Raw genomic sequence first — 17215 nt, 5'->3', positions numbered from 1 at the left:
TCTAAACAGAGGAGATTGAGGAAAGATCAGAACAAGGAAGTACTGTCATCCTTATTTTACAGGTGGGAAGCTGAGGCACAGAGAGACATAGTGTCTTGCCTAACTGCACACAGGAAGTCTGCAGAGGACCTGAGAATTAAACCTGGCTCACCTGAGTCCTAGTCCAATGCCTTTACCATGATCTAAATTAGGGCTGGCTCCAGGGTTTTTGCCGCCCCAAGCAGCGCAAAAAAAAAAAGGCGCGATCGCGATCTGCGGCGGCAATTTGGCGAGAGGTCCTTCGCTCCGAGTAGGAGTGAGGGACCATCCGCCGAATTGCCGACAAATAGCTAGACATGCTGCCCCTCTCCGGAGTGGCCGCCCCAAGCACCTGCTTGGCAGGCTGGTGCCTGCAGCTGGCCCTGATCTAAATAGAGCTGAAAACTTGCTTACCAACAGTGGAGGTGCAGTGTACTGATAGATCTGAGTACAAAACAAATATTCTGGAAGATGCAAGCATGTGCTAACTTTTAAAAGGACTACAATAATGGTGGGAAAAGAAGGGTACTGGAAACACTAAAAAGAAACAGTTGGAAGAATTCCTGAAAAGGAATGAGGGCGTAGAACCACAAACCTGAGGCAGTAACAAATCTGATGTAGTTTTTGAAAGAAGGAACAAACAGAATTGACAAACTTTTGATAAAACAGTGCAGAAAAGAATACAGGATCATTAATTATCCCATAAGAATGAGCTGTTTCAGTGATAAAGAGCTAGCTTGAATATCAAAGGGAGCCTGTGGGAGGTCACAGCTTGAGATGAGATTACTCACAAGGATCAGAAGTATAACCAAATTTGTCCACTTATATGACAGTGATGTAAAAAAAGGTTTTAGTACCAGCTAACCACAGTTAGGTGATGAAATAGGATAACTGGCGAGAGGACAATACAGACAAGGAGTCTGGGAGGCCAATGCATTTCCAAATGACTTAAATAGACCAAATGCATCGGGGCTGTTAAATGGCTTTTGCTGTTCAATGTAGAGGAATTTGAAGCAATGAAGCTAAGGACAAAAATAAAAGGTATAATGCAAACTTAAGCAACCAGTTAAATAATAGGCCGTAATAGCAGTTTGATTGGGATACAGAAGTTGCACAGGTATAGCATGAAAAAACCTTTACTATCATAATACAAACTGAAAGTGTTTCAGTCTTTTTATAATCACAGTGAGGTATTCGAAGGGGTGGGCTGTGATGAAATAACGGCATTATTCCAGTTGCTAAGTCACTTGCCTTTTATCCTTCTGTTCTTTTGACACCACAGTACTTGAATTGTGAAGTGTCATGCTTGAACATGAAATGGTAACTTATCCAAGATGGTCAAACATTACCCAAATCCCATTCTGGAGTACAGTCTGAGAATAGCAGGGGATTCCACACGAACCCTTTGAGTACAAAAACAAAAGGAGAGACAGCTGAAAAACATGACTTTTTTCTGTGCAAGTTTTTGTAGGAAAAAAATATGTTGTTTTCCATCGGAAAAAAAAGTCACAAATATTTTCCAACGAGGTCTAAACAGCACTAAAAATCAAAATGCAGAAAGGGGAATAGGCTGCCTTTTACCTCTGGGAATCAATTCAAATCTGGTCCACGTTGTTAGCAACCAAAATTTCACTAACATATAATGGCTGCTTGGTATCCTATTTGAAATGAGCTGGTAGTTTCAGGCCATTTCTTAATGGGTAGGGAACATATCCTCCCTGCTAATGTAGAGAAGCTAATGTGCCTGCAGGAACATGTAAGGAGCAGAATGACTGTTCTGCTGAATGTTTGCCTCATTCCTGAATTGCTGCAATTGCCAAATAACATGTCGTTTGATTAGAGCAGGGCAACATTTTTTTAACTTTTTTTTTGCATCAGCACCCCCTGACTTTTTGCCATTTTGTGCACTAATTTGCAATACTTTTAATAACAAAATATAGAAGATTAAATAAGAGGGTGAACTATTTCAGGGCACTTTAAAGGAGTATGCAGCAAGAGAGAGAAATGGTGACTTAGCCTTATTGGGAATTGTCACAGGTACACTCACTGCTAGGGTGGCACCTCCTCTTCCTAGCTGCTCTGGGGATTAGCTCTGTTCAGGTCTGATGCCCCCTTCCATCATCTTGCTCGCACTGCAGCCCCACTTGCTTTCTGGGACTCTGCGCACTTCCTCTTTGGTACTTAGTTGTTCCCTCTTCATGGCTTGACCCTCCAGCCAAGTCACTATGTGTTTCCCTCCAACAGTATCAAACTCCCACAGGATAAACTGTCCTAGGCAGTTTTCAAATCCACTGCCCTGACTGTGCCACTTCCTCGGTGACTGGCATGGAAACCCGGGGCCACCCTTTACTCCAGATTCCACCTCAAGAAACCTCTAATCAGGGGTCCTGCTCTACAACATTCCACCTTGCTGCTGTTACCCTAAGCCTTTTTCTACTCCACCTCTCTCTCTGGCTTCTATTTCACCACCCTTCTGGAGAAACTCCTTCTTCAGAGCCTGGATCCCTGGGGTTTCTACTCTGTATTTAGGAGTCCTCATTTCCTTCTCTAATGCCTAGAGAGTAGCTACAGACTCCCTCACTACAGCCTTTCTGCTGCTGACTTCCTGGCTTTATATTAGCCCGTGTTCCTTCTCAGCTGGGCTCCATCATCAATCGGGGTCACTTAGGCCATCTAATTCCCTCCAGGTGTGGCCTATCTGGTTAATTGGCCCCGTCTCAGCCTCATTAACCCTTTCCAGGCTAGTGTGGGGTGAACATCTCATTGCAGGAATACTGAATGGTTCTGAAGCGATAAAGTACAACAGGAACCATCTCTCACACATTTCTTTGTACACATATTATATTGTGGCATCACCATAGTTTCTGGGCACTATGGGCATAAATGAAGCTCTGGCCAAAAAAGAACCTACCTTTTCTGACTCTACAGCACCTCACTATTGCTGCTATCCAGAACAAAATCATTTCTTGGTGGAGGGCTTCCAGGACAAACGCCATTACTTGTGGAAGGCCAGTGTGAAGAGATGAGACTTGGAATCAGACCTAAAAGTGGCAAGACTCAGGCCAAAACAGATATTCCATGGGATAGGGTTCTACAGCCTGATGCCTTTTATCAAGATTCCTTGGCTCTTCCTGGGAACCATCGGCTGCAGCATCCTCGTCAATTGTTAACTGCCATGGTGAGGCACAATGGAGAAATGTTCACTTAATCTGGGACCTAGCCAATTTAAGGCCTTTAGAATTCAGGACCAGCAACATGAATTGCATTTGGAATTGTACGGGGAGATGATGATGGGTGCAGAGCACCCGTGTAATGGGAGCTTTTTGTGCTGTCCTAATTACTGTAGGAAGTCAGTATCTGCATAATGACACAGTTCAGCTTTTTGTGTGTACTTCTCAGTCAACCCCAGGAAGATGAAAACATAGATCACTGTGGCTGGGTCCTTATCTCAGGGGAAAAGGGAAAAGTCTCTTAATTAGTTAATGATGGGGAAAAAAGGCATTTCCAGCCACAACTGCTATCTCTTTATCCCAAAACAGTGATGAATCTTGTAGGACCTCAAAAACAAGCTTGACTACTGGAGAGCAGATAGAAGCGATAGACAGCGTTGTGGCTTTTATCAGTTCCTCAGAACGTTCTCCTTTTTCTGCTAAACTCAGCCTTACCTAGACCGAGCTTTAGCAAAAGTCCTTTCATCCAGTCTCCATTTTCCTTTGGACATTGCCACAGGTGGGAAATGGTGTTGCTGACGCTAGATAGAAAAGAGACATAGAGCTTGATGTCACCAGCGCATAGTTAGTAGTGAAGCTATTTTGTCTTATGATCTCCCCAACATGTTTTGCATGTGCTTGAATGAGAGAGGTAACAAGATTAAGCCTTGTGGGAATCCAAAGGTGAGAGACCTTTGGGAAAAAAAGCAGTTGTCTATGACCATTGGGGGTACATCAGAGAGATGTTATCAAAGAGAACAATTCCATCTACCTCCACCCACTTTGTAGATGAGTCTGAAAAACCATATAAATGGGATCAAAGACAACTGATAAATCAAGCAGTATTAGCATGGGCATTTTGCCTCTGTCCATGGATATGACAACAAATGTCCATCGATACAAGCAGCCCTGTCTCTGTTCCATTTCCAGCTCTGACTTAGCACAGTAATTCAAAATAACTAGAGAATATTTTAAAGGGAAAACAAAAGATAAACACTAAACAGTAAATGTCCAGCACAGTTTGTGGTAATTGACTTAGGCAGTTCCCATTACTGTTAATGGGAATCAGATGGCTAAATCCCAGTGCTAAAAATATACTCTTAAATGGATATTTGCATGACAGTGCCAAACATAAGCATCGAGGTGGCATAAACTACTGTTGAGGAAGATATGAGCACTAAAGGCATTTACTGTAGCCCTATTCTCTGCTAGAGATTAGTCAATGCCTTCAAAAATTGAAGAGGCGTTGTATGATCATCCAGTATAAATTGTTTTACAGTATGTTGGACAAGGGTCTAGCGAACAAAACTGTGTGATGTGTGGGCGTGCAAGTCTGCTAAGGCAGTGGAACAGCTGTGGTTCTGCTACAGAATGGAGGAGGAGGATAGCGGAAGCTAAAGAGAGGCTACTGTAATGCTTTCTCAGGGCACTCAGGACTGTAACCCCCACCTCAGTGAGAGAGAGATTTACTGGTGCTAATCCCTGCTATCTCAGTCTGTTAGCTACTCATACAGTCTCCTCAGGAGCTCTGCCAGAACTCACTTTGCTTTGCAGGTTAATGTATGGTGTAACCCAGCCCCGCCAAGCCTCTTTGAAGACCGTACCCCTGTAGCATTCTTCCCCTGTCACTGAACACTCACAGAAATGATCAAGTTTGCTACTCCCAAGGAAACAGTACTAACACATCAGCTTGTTTGATTCAACTGAGTATCAGCTCAATAGAATAACACAGTACTGTAATCTATTTATAGTCAAATGAAATATAGGGTTTTTTTAAACAAAGGTTAAGATTTTAAGAGATAGTGAACAAGAGTAATAAGATCAACAGGTTACAAATAAAACAAAAGTATAATAGACTTTCTACAGACTAAGACTTAACCTAACAGGCCACAATCCTTGTCTAAAGTAGTTTCTCGACCTCGGAGTCTTTCTGCAGAGCTTGCTGGTGAGGATCCAGAATGTTCACAAACCACCTCTCTCTGCCAAGGGAGTTCCTCAGTGAAACGGATAACAGGGTGTTGTCCTTCTCTCCCCTGCCGTAGTCCAGTAAACCTTTGAAATGCATTCCTGTTGTCTGTACTCCCGTGTGCCCGCGTTGTGTTGAGTTCACATCCCCTCATCAACTTCTTTTTTCCTTTTGGCTTTACATGCAAATGGGTCTTCCTTTGGGTTGGCTTCACAATGCTTAACTTACAGCAGAGTGAGGCAAATAGGTGATTCCACACCCCTTTGACTGGCAAAACTGGCTAGTCAATGCTGCTGGGGACACAGATTCTAAACATATTTCAATCCATACACACAACGTCTTAAATATCTCTCATACATACATCCCACAATGCTTAGGAGGATCAGTATGATGTAAACTTCCATTAGACACCTCACACAAACCTTTTTGCATAAATACTCTGAAAGCCATGTGTTGGGTGTAGTGAGTTTGTCAGGCCTGATAGGCGTTGCTGTTACAGAACAGTGAACCTTTCGCCAGTTGGCATTGAGAGGTTGTTAGGGTCACAGTTACACAGGAGGAATCAGTCATGCCTGATGGCTGTGGAACAATTTGGGGCAGGACAGGAAATATCAGTGAGTCTACAACTACCTTGATCAACAGGCCCAAAACCCTTTCAAGAAGATATGGGTACAGAGTGAAGGGACAACACTGAAGCTCTTTCAGTCACCGTATAGGTCCCTTCAGTTTAGGTGCTGTCCCTTAGTGTAATGTATTATTGAGTTACACTTTTTCAGGTAAGTTTCAGAGTACAGGAGACACTGCAAAATTCAACAGACAGCTGAAGTAAGTGTGGTCTTTCAAAGTCAGCCAGCATAGTTTTCTAATTACATGATTTTTTTTTTTTTTTTAAATGTTCATTTTGCTAGCTGGGGTATGGCTTTGATGGGACCTGAAGCAGTAGAGACAGCTTCTGGGGATAAAATGGGGAGACCTGAACAGCGAACAGCTGAGGCACTGTTCCATGTGTGCATCACCCTAAACAAATGATGATAAAACATTGGCACCATACTAATCTATCTTGTTTTTCAGAACATGGCACATATTTTAGAAATATTTTATTGATTGATTGATTGATTCTGGCCAATATTTATAGCTCTTGTTATATAAAGCCAGATAACCTAAGTTATACCATAAGACCAACAGGTAAAAGAATTCTTCTCTTCCTCTACCACAAACTAGGCAGGCACAGGATAGGTGTCCTATGTTTCACATTCATTTTTCCTTATACTTTTGCTGTCTTCCATTCTCTGTTCCTTATTTAATAACCTCTCCTAAGCAGCACATGAACCTCAAAATATGTCAGTCTGAGTCAAACTTTCAAATGCATGGCAGTGTTCAAATCAGCCAAACAAGTTGGTGAATTCCTCATAGAGACTGTCATGGATTTGCTGTGAGTCGTGACATCATTCCAGCTAGCATGGCTTTGGGAGGAGAGGATATCACTGGCAGTGGCCATAATTTTGGAGGTTATTTGGCAAGTGAAATTACATAACCTAATCTTGGATCTCAGTCATGTTTCATTTATCTCTGGGCTCTTTCACAGAATGACAGGTCCATTTACCATTTTTCTTCCCACAATTTTGTACAATTGAAAATACAAAACATGCATTCTATGTCAGGGATATTAATGTTATGTAGCATTTAATTTAGTAAGTACTGTACCTAGTTGGCTTAACTAATCTCATTTGGGAGGAAGTGGTGGGAGCTGCTACTGGATCCAATATTCAGGATCCCCAAATTAATGTTTTAAGAAGTTTGGTATATTTTACACCAGCACAAATAAAACAAAGGAAGAAAAAGGAAATGAAGAGGAGTGGGTATTAGAGAAAGGGAGGGTGGGGGTTGAAGGAAGGCAAAGGAAACTCATAGTTCATTTTATATGGCCTAAAAAAAGCAAGCTCCGTGGCAGTACAAAGCCTGTTTTGTATGAATTGGGCCTGTGTTTGGGTGATAGCTGGAAGATAAATATAATGTGGAACTTGGCACAAATGAATAGAAGCCTGCACAGCTTCTGGAATCACATCTCTTTTAGTGTTCATTGTATGGATACAATGGAACTGTTTAAAAGACCAGGATAAATGTTCTCCATAAATTTGGCGATCTTAGACTAAACAAGTAATGGTTTGCACTAAATTATACAAATTAAGTAGAGAACGTATTAAAATAAACACAGAATGTTCTAGTATTGCACTTGAAATTAAATATGGTTCGATCACCAGCTATAGGCACACTCATGTGCCCCATCATGCAGATTTGCAGTTTACTTGGGGTGGGGGGGGAGCAGGCTGGCACACAAGGTCCGTGAGTGCGGAGAAAAGGCACAGAGCTTAATTTGTAATGAACGAGGTGGTGGGGCTCAAGCAATTTGTTTACTTTCATAACTGACATGGGAAGCCCAGAGGTGCCGGGGCTATGAACTGCCAAGCCTAGAGGTGCTGGGGCTCAGCTCTGGCAAGCCCTGGCATAAATTAAGCATTGAAAATGCACCTATTAAGCGGGAATAAATCACTTTTTAAAAAATCAGCTCTATGAACCTGAATAGGATCATTACATCTTCAAAATGAAAAACCAAGACACTTCGCTATTTTATCTCTTGCTTGTCTCCCATCTCCTCTTTCCTCCTCTGTTTGTTCCTCCGTGTCCCTATTTTAGTTTCTCACCCCTTTAGCAGAGGCAGTGTGGCTCAGCAGCTAAGGCAATGTAATGGTATTTAAGAGATCTGGATTCTATTCTCAATTCTAACAATACCCTGCTGTGTGACCTTAAGCGTGTCTCTTCTCTGTGACTGTTTCCCTGCCTATGTTTTGTCCATTTAGACTGTACCTGACTATATATACGCAAAGTGCATATCAGAATGGGGCTGGAGCTCGGTTGGGGGTCTACAGGTGATAGTATACAGGAATAATTACTGCCTTTTTCACCCTGTTCCCTTCTAGTTCTATTTTGGTTCTCTATCTCTTCCCCTGTGTATCCTGGATCCCGCTCCTATGTTTTCTGTTCCTTTATTTTTGTTTCCCCTTCCCATCTGTTATGTCTTCTCTCTCTCTACCATCCCTCTTCAAATGTCTATTATTGCAGTTCCTCCCTCCTTTCTCTTCATCCCAGCTTTGGATCTTCTCTCCATGCTCACTTATTTCCTTCTCCAGATCTTGTGTGACCTCCCAGCACCTGGCCAGGTGTTCTGCTTTCTCTTTTTTTCCTCTTGTCTCAGGATAACACAGCTGGTCGAAAAAAATGAAGGAACATTTTCATGCAAAAATCGCATTCATTTTTTTTTCCATCAAAATTTGAATTTTCAAAGAAAAATGTCATCAATATTTCAAAAATTGACAATTTTCAATGAGCTCTTCTGGACATAGCACTAAAAGTCTGGCACTGGATTTTCAGTGGTGCCTAAAGGACTTTGCCCAACTCCCACCGAAAGTCTTAATGATCAATATTTGAAAAATGCACTGAGATCTTTGGAAGGACAGTGCTATAAAAGTACAATGCATTATTGAGGTAGCATTGGACCCAGGCTATTATTGGACAATGGCTGGAAAACGGCCTAAATCCTAAGTGAATTCTGGAAATAGAACAAAGGAATCCTTTTGTTTGTTTGAGTTTTCTAGGCTATAACATGTGGGAGGCACAGGTATTCTATGGTTATGGGTGACCATACAAAACCTTATGACAGATAGAGTGAGCACCATGATTACATCCATGTTCAATCTGAATGGCAATAGACAATTTTCCTCATCCAAACTCTATAAAGAAAACTCACTTTTCCTGAAACCCAGTATGTTTTACATGTCACGCCTCCATTTCTATTTTTGTTTTTAGTAAAGTCTAGGTTGTGCTGAATCCAGGCTGCCAGGGTGAGAAAAGCAAATACAAACTCAGGTTTTGATTACATTTACGGCCCCATTCCAGCTTTGTTTTGTAGAAGGCAGAGCTCAAAGTGCTTTTATGTTAATCTTTCCTGACATTTCTGTTCAGGTTACTGCACTAAACCCAAACCCCCATTCTAGTAAAATATTACAGCAGGGCTGACAAATATTAACATTTCCTTCCCCAAACTTGTCCCTCTGCCTGTAACAGTATCATACTTCCCCACCTCTCTGCCAGGCTAAAAGCAAAAGACTGATGCAGTTCAGCTGAGCAGCTGGAGGCAGACAGTGGAGAGCCCATGCAGCAAGGTGTAGTTATTCTCTGCCTGTTCTAAAACATTGCATCATGGGGTTTAATGCATGCTGTTGCTCAGAGGCAGTCTGAAAAGTGAGTGTCTTAGGGAGGAGGGGGCAGAGCCAGGGGACCTGCCACTATGTCAATCCATTGATCAGATCTCCATGGGATTGTTTCATGAGTGTTCCTTCCCTCTCGGACAACTGGGAAGCTTCTCATTTACTTAGGCTTTAGCGAGAGTGGAAAGATTTAGCCTTTACCTTTAGCTCTAGACGGACTTTTAGAAGTGCAAAAATGTTACATTTTTACAGCACCAGTCCTGCACTCTGTGACTCAGACAAACAGCAGAGATTCATAGAATTTAAGGCAGAAGGGACCATTATGATTAGCTAGTCTGACCTGTATAACACAGGCCATAGAATTCCACCCTGTAATTCCTACATCAAGCGCATAGCTTCTGTTGGAGCTGGAGCATATTGTTTAGAAAGACACCCAAACTTGAAATATCCCCTTCGACAATATTTGGCCTGAACAACAGCTGTTGACTCAGGTGCAAAGCTGAAGCCCCTGATTGTTTCACAGGTCATGAGGAAATATTTATAGTTAGAAACATTTTGCTAGCTTCACTTGAAATAATGTAGAAATGTAAACTTCAGCTGTTTCCATTCATCGAATAATAACATATAAAATTTGTTCTCTTTTTGCTACATTCAGCCTTTACTGTAACATCTTAGTGCCTGATAATGAGTCTCTTCTCTGTAAATATTGCTTGCTAGGGGTGTGCATTGGGTCCCTTTGTGGCAGAGATGTTTATAGTGCATGAACTGAGGTCAGCCAGCAGTATTACAACGCCTCTGCACTACCTCTCATTTACAAAAGTCTTTCACAGGTAATCCTGTCAAAAAAAAACATGTCCCGTCTGAAGATCCACAGTGGAAATTGCACATCGTCTCCTCCACCCATGTTTTCTTAATATTTTGTAATGAGAAGAGATCTCAAATGAAATTAAAATTCTTTTGTAATTTCATTATCCTGGAAGTGATTTTATAGCCTGCGGAGAATTAAACATTGAAGTACAGCACAGTGTACAAAATAATTCCTGTTTTAATACATTTTTATGGTCCTCCGAGGAGCTGCAGCACAGCTCAGCTCATCATTAGCCTCTGTATTACTTAGCTTTCCAGGTCTTTAATTCAAAATGAAAATTAAACAATATTCATTTTTGCCAGAGCAGTTCATCCAGAGCTGGCTAAGAAAGCCATTTTTCATTTTGAAGGGCTCTTACTCAAACCATTTTTAGTTTTTCTAATTGTTTAATCCCCAAAATTGAAAACCCAGGATCCTCTGAAATAAAAGATGTCGAGCCGCTATGCACTAATTGCACTGCCAGCCCATTACTGCTGATTTGCACTAGTTAAAAAGCTGTGCTAGTGCGCATAGAAGCATAGCACCTGAAATGAAATTCACATGGTAGCCAACCCTGATGAATAATTCAAGAGACTCAGCTAGACTTTCAGGTATTTGTATAAATAAAACATTAGCGTTTTAGGATTATTTAAATAATTCCTTCATTGAATACTAATGATTAGTAGAAAATAGGGGGTTGGTTAACAACGTTTCTAACCTTTGCTACTGATATAAGACAGCAGATGCTTGGGTCACAAGGCAGTAGCCATATACCATGGTCCCTGGATCAATACAATCTAAAGGGAACGTGATAGAAAGAAAGTGGCACATTCTGTATCCTGATTTGCTCCCTTTGCAGCACTCAGATTGTACAAAAGGCTCATGTAGGACACTGCCACAGTGTTGGGGAGTGCCCAGGCCCCAGTGGATAATGGAGCTGGTTCCTATGCCATTCTTCCAAAGCCTCCAGCCCCAAGAGCATATCTGGGTCTAGGAGGAGGAGTGCCTGGAGTGCATTCTGGTGATTTCAAACTGGCACATGGTTCCTTGGGGCCATTGCCAGCTGGTGTAAGGCTGCCCTTAGGGCCTGGGTTGGATATAAACCCACAAGGCAATAGCTAGCTCCCTGATGCCTCAGCAGAAGCTGGATGCAGCAGATAATTCAGCTCAGTGTCTCCATGGTTTCCCCCCTTGCGATTTGTTTTTTGAGGTTTAATATTCATTTTAATTCATTTGAAACAAATGAAGCCACTGGAAACCCCCAGGATCCAGAAACTTCTGGTATCTGCTGAAACCAGAATTTTCACCGTCAGCCCCAGCTGCCTTTGAAGCCTTTGAAGTATCCACAGCTCAGGTGGCAGCTGCTCTGAAGGGAAAAACTGGCAGTTTGGGGAAAAAAGCTTTAATTTTTCGTGCAGCCACATTTTCGACTGTGAGTAGCAGAATTAGAGCATTAAAAAAACAACCCATGGATTTCTCTCTTCAAAAATGGCTTCAGTCCAAGCCATGGTTATTTCAGAGCCTTCAAAGGCAGCAGACATTGTGACTTGGGTGAGACCAGAAGTGCATGTGTGTATTTCAGCAGACACTGGGAGCTTTAGATTCCTAAAGATTGTAAACTTTCAGTGGCTGTTAATATTATTTGATATGAATGAAAGTGAATACAATTGGAAAACATCATTTAAAAAAAACACTGAAAAATTAGAGTAATGTTTAATGAATTGCTTTGCAGATATGCTTTTCAATTGATCATTAAGGGGAAGCGTGTGACTTGTCCAGTGAGTCCATGCAGGGTTGTTGGGCTACCTGAATGGCTATTTAAAGTGCAGGGAGAGCAGACCTTATGGGGCTACTGCCCCACCTCCAATGCAGGAGGGGCGGACAGTGGTTGGGGAATCGGCAGCAGCTGGTACACACTGAGCTAATCTCACACTATGAACTAAAGCAGTGGCTCTCAACTTTTCCAGACTACTGTACCCCTTTCAGGAGTCTGATTTGACCCCCAAGTTTCACCTCACTTAAAACCTAGTTCCTTACAAAATCAGACATTAAAATACAAAAGTGTCACCGCACACTAAAAATTGCTTACTTTCTTGTTTTTACCATATAATTATAAAATAAATCAATTGCAATATAAATATAGTACTTACATTTCAGTGTATAATATATAGAGCAGTATAAACAAGTCACTGTCTGTATGAAATTTTAGTTTGTACTGACTTTGCTAGTGCTTTTTATGTAGCCTGTTGTAAAAGTAGGCAAATATCTAGATGAGTTGATGTACGTGACAAACTGGGACTGTTCTTAATATGGTCTTTGAATGCTGAGTGGGGAGTTTGGCTGGGAGGGTCTGCATTGGGGGATGGGAGACTGGCCTTGAGGGAAGATACCTGAGCATGTAAGGTGAGAACCCAGGAAGGGGGTTAGAGCCAGGTAACACCTCTGCCCAGGAAACTGGACAAAGGCTGGGGGAGGAGCGGGGGGAGGCTGGTTGAGAGACGCTGGGGAGAGTGGGAATTTCAGGAGCTGACTGGTGTAATGAAGGGGAGTCCAGACGGGGCTCTGACCCTTCAATGGGCCTGTGGTGCCCCTGGGACCCCAAGATGGACCTAACTGAGGGGGTCCTGTTATCTGTGCCTGCAAGACCTGTCTTGGACTGTGTTCCTGTCGTCTAAATAAACCTGCTGCTTTACTGGCTGGCTGAGAGTCATGGTGAATCGCAGGAAGCGGGGGGTGCAGAGCCTTGTGTCCCCCCACACTCCGTGACAACTGGTGGCAGCGGCAGGATCTACTGCACCCCATGGACGGCGCTTCCTGCAGTAAGTGACTGGGGAGCAGTAAAACGAAGGGTGATTGACAGGGACCAGGCATGCTGAAGAGTCAATGAGGGATGGTTTCGGGGGCGATTCACCCCGGGAGTGTGTGACCAGCGAGAAGCGAGAAGTTTGCAGTAACAGGGTCCCCCGGGGGATCACAGCGAGTGGTCCCAGCGGCGGAGGAGTCTGCAACTCGACCCTGGCAGAGAGGTGGTGACCTCGAGAAGGGCTGGCACACTAGGGGTCTCCCTGGAAACTGTGGGGAGCGGTGAGCACCCAGGCCTGTGAGTGGCCAGCAGGAAGATGTATGCCAAGTGGCTTAAGAGCGACCTGGTGGAGCTATGCAAGCAGAGGGGGCTGCACAGTGGGAGACTCACCAAAGAACAGCTCATTGCCCAGCTGGAGGAGGGAGATCGCTGGAATGAACTAATCCCTGTCTCTGAGGGAAGCAGCCTGGCAAATGAAGCGCAGGCACCAGTGTCTGTCCCAGCTGGGAGTGGTCAGCCGGCTGCTGAGGGTTTCCTGAGACCCCTCCTTCCTATGCCTAGGGGAAGGGTGGGGAGGAGCCCAGCAAATACCGAGGGCACCGTGACCCCCCCGGCCAGCAGGGCAATCTCCCGGCGAAGCTCGCCGGCCAGCAGGAGATCCTCCCGGCAATGCTTGGCATCCGTGGAGCGGAAGTGGCTGGAATGGGAGAAAGAGCTAAAACTGAGAGAGCTGGCAGATCGTGAACAACAGAGACAGCATGAACGGGAGGAGAAAGAGAAACAGAGGCAGCATGAAGAGAGACAGCGTCAGCATGAACTGGAGCTGGCGAGGCTGAGGGGCAGCGAGCCCCCGGCTGCGGTGAGTGAGGGGGGGACCTAGGACTGCACGGAGCTTTGATAAGTGCATCCTGGCCCAGCGTAAGGAGCGGGAGGACATGGATGACTTCCTGGATGCCTTTGAGACGGCCTGCGAGCTGCATCAGGTTGATCCTGTGGACAGACTCCGGGTTCTCACACCCTTACTGGATCCCAAAGCGGTGGCACTGTACCACCAACTGGAAGGAGCAGAGAAAGGGGACTACGAACTATTCAAAAAGGCCCTGCTATATGAGTTTGGGCTGACTCCTGAGATGTACTGGGAAAGGTTCCGGAGTCAGGATAAAACCCCTGAGATCTCATATCTGCAACTAGCCATCCGCATGGAGGGATACGCCAGCAAGTGGGCAGATGGGGCCCAGACGAAGGAGGACCTGGTTAAACTGCTGGTACTGGAGCAACTGTATAAGCAGTGCCCATCCAACCTGAGACTGTGGTTGAGGGACAAAAAGCCAGAGAACCCGCGACACGCAGGGTGGCTGGCCGATGAATTTGTGAAGAGCCGGTCAGGGGGTGGCAGGGAGGAGTCCCAAAGGAACAGGTCTGCCGCGATACAGAGAGAGAGTCACCCTGGGACCTCCCAAAGGGGAAACATGGAGAACCCCCTCCCAAGGGGAACATCAAGCGTCAGGGCCAACCGACCAGCTCGAGGGGACCCACAAGACATGGGCTGCTATTACTGTGGCCAGAGAGGCCACATACGGACCCAGTGCCCCAAGCTCAGGGACAGACTGAGCAGACCGAACCTACAGAGGGTCAACTTGGTAGAGACCCAGCCGGACGAGGTGGCAGACGACCCAGGCAAGGGGGGCTGATAGCTTCCCAACTGCTCAGGAGGGAGGAGGGCCCCAGGCCAGCTTCTCTGGGGGGCTGGATGCTCCAGACACCAGGTTCTCTGTTTACAGGGTGGACACGGTGCGGTCCCTGCGGAGCGAGTGCCTTGTTCCCCTGGAGGTGGATGGGAGGAAGGTCAATGGATACTGGGACATGGGCGCTGAGGTGATGCTGGCCTGGCCTGAGGTGGTAGCTCCAGATCAGGTGATGCCCAACACCTATCTAACCCTGACAGGGTGGGTGGGACTCCAGTCAAAGTGCCCGTGGCGAGGGTACACCTGAAGTGGGGGGACAAGGAGGGCCCCAAGGAAGTGGGGGTGCACCACCATTTGCCCATTGAGGTGTTAATGGGGGGGGACCTGGAGGACTGGCCAAGCAACTCCCAGGGTGCCCTGGTCGTGACCCGTAGCCAGAGCCAGCAAGGGGCACTGCGCCCTGACAACGGAGAGGGTGCCTTGCCCGAGGCTCAGGACCCTAACCTGGTGGGGAGGGAACGCCCAGGGACATGGCTCAGGGAGGCTGCGGCTTCAGACCCAGCCAGCGGAAGGGAGTAGGTGCCCATCCCTGTCCCAGCTGCTGAGTTCCAGGCTGAGTTATGGAAAGATCCCTCCTTGCGGAAGATAAGGGACTTGGCTGACCTCAGTGCTGTACAGACCATGGGGAGAAGCTGCTGGAAAAGGTTCCTGTGGGAGAAGGGGTTCCTGTACCGAGAATGGGCTCCCACAAGAAAAATGGAGTCAGGGGGGATCAGGAGGCAGCTGGTGGTACCCCGGAAGTATCGCCGCCAGCTGCTATGCCGGGCCCATGACATTCCCCTCTCAGGGCACCAGGGAACCTGGCGTACCCAGCAGAGGCTGCTACGGAGCTTTTACTGGCCTGGGGTCTTTATTACTGTCCGACAGTACTGCCGATCCTGTGACCCCTGTCAGAGGGTGAGGAAGGACTGGGACAAGGGGAAAATGGCTTTAGGACCCTTGCCCATCATAGAGGAGTCTTTCCAGAGGGTGGCCAAGGTCAAAAGGGGGGCTCTGAACCAAGAGAGCCCGAATCACAGACCTCCAGACTGGAACACTGGGAGAAGACCCCAGCCCAGTTTGAACCCCAGGAGTATTGGGGTGGGAAAAGGGTACGGGCCGCATAAGCCTTCCCACATGCGAACTACGAGTGTCATCGAGCACCCCCGACCTAAGGGGGGGTGTGAAACTGGAAGGGCCTGGTGTAATTCTCACCAAGGAATGGGAGGGATGCAGGGGCATCCATGGGAACGTGGGCAGGTTCAAACTTCCCCAGGTCACTGGATGAAGTGACCCCGCTCAGTTCGGTCTCGAAGGGGGAAGAGATGTGACAAACTGGGACTGTTCTTAATGTGGTCTTTGAATGCTGAGTGGTCTTTGAATGCTGAGTGGGGAGTTTGGCTGGGAGGGTCTGCATTGGGGGATGGGAGGCTGGCCTTGAGGGAAGATACCTGAGCATGTAACATGAGAACCCAGGAAGGGGGTTGGAGCCTGGTGACACCTCTGCCCAGGAAACTGGACAAAGACTGGTGGAGGAGCCGGGGGAGGCTGGGTGAGAGACGCTGGGGAGAGTGGGAGTTTCAGGAGCTGCCTGGTGTAATGGAGGGGAGTCCAGACGGGGCTCTGACCCTTCAATGGGCCTGTGGTGCCCCTGGGACCCCAAGATGGACCTAACTGAGGGGGTCCTGTTATCTGTGCCTGCAAGACCTGTCTTGGACTGTGTTCCTGTCGTCTAAATAAACCTGCTGCTTTACTGGCTGGCTGAGAGTCATGGTGAATTGCAGGAAGCCGGGGGTACAGGGCCTTGTGTCCCCCCACACTCCGTGACAATGTACCCCCTGGAAGACCTCTGTGTACCTCCAGGGATACATGTACCCATGGTTGAGAACCACTGAACTAAAGCAAATCAATATTTTGTCAATATACAATCTTTGCAACTCTTTACTAAAAATTAAAAACCCATCATTTTATTCTTAAATTACTAAACTTCTGGCATTCAGAGGAAAGCCAAAAGAAAGCTGCAGACAGGTCCCCAATTCAGGCAAGTGTCGCTATTCAGGAAAGCACTTAAGCGGGCACTTAAATTAAAGTCAATGGGACTGAAGCACACGCTTAAACTTAAGCACATGCTTAAGTGTTTGAACATGAATGGACATAAGCATCAGCAGAAGTGATTTCTTGATTTGGGCCTAACTGAGAATATTAACAAAACTAGAGGGAGAAAAGTAGCAATAAATGTGAGAAGTCAAAAAGAAAAATAAATTGAATAAATATTTATAAAAACTAATAGCAAGCTATAGATAGTATGAGCAGATTTGGGCTGTTTTAATTTTTATAGCTCTATAAATCTCTTAACTCATCCTATTTCAATTTTAATCTTACT

At 45.5% G+C, this 17215-nt stretch overlaps 1 long non-coding RNA gene across 1 annotated transcript in view; it reads left to right on the top strand.

Moving 5' to 3' along the window:
• Nucleotides 1–17215, top strand: part of LOC128834796 (uncharacterized) — a 131793-nt gene that overhangs the window by 20548 nt on the left and 94030 nt on the right. The window lies entirely within an intron of this gene.

This window comes from Malaclemys terrapin, chromosome 3 (genome assembly GCF_027887155.1).
Source record: "Malaclemys terrapin pileata isolate rMalTer1 chromosome 3, rMalTer1.hap1, whole genome shotgun sequence".
Classification (NCBI taxonomy): Eukaryota; Metazoa; Chordata; order Testudines; family Emydidae; genus Malaclemys; species Malaclemys terrapin.
This window is presented reverse-complemented; position numbering and strand designations above follow the sequence as displayed.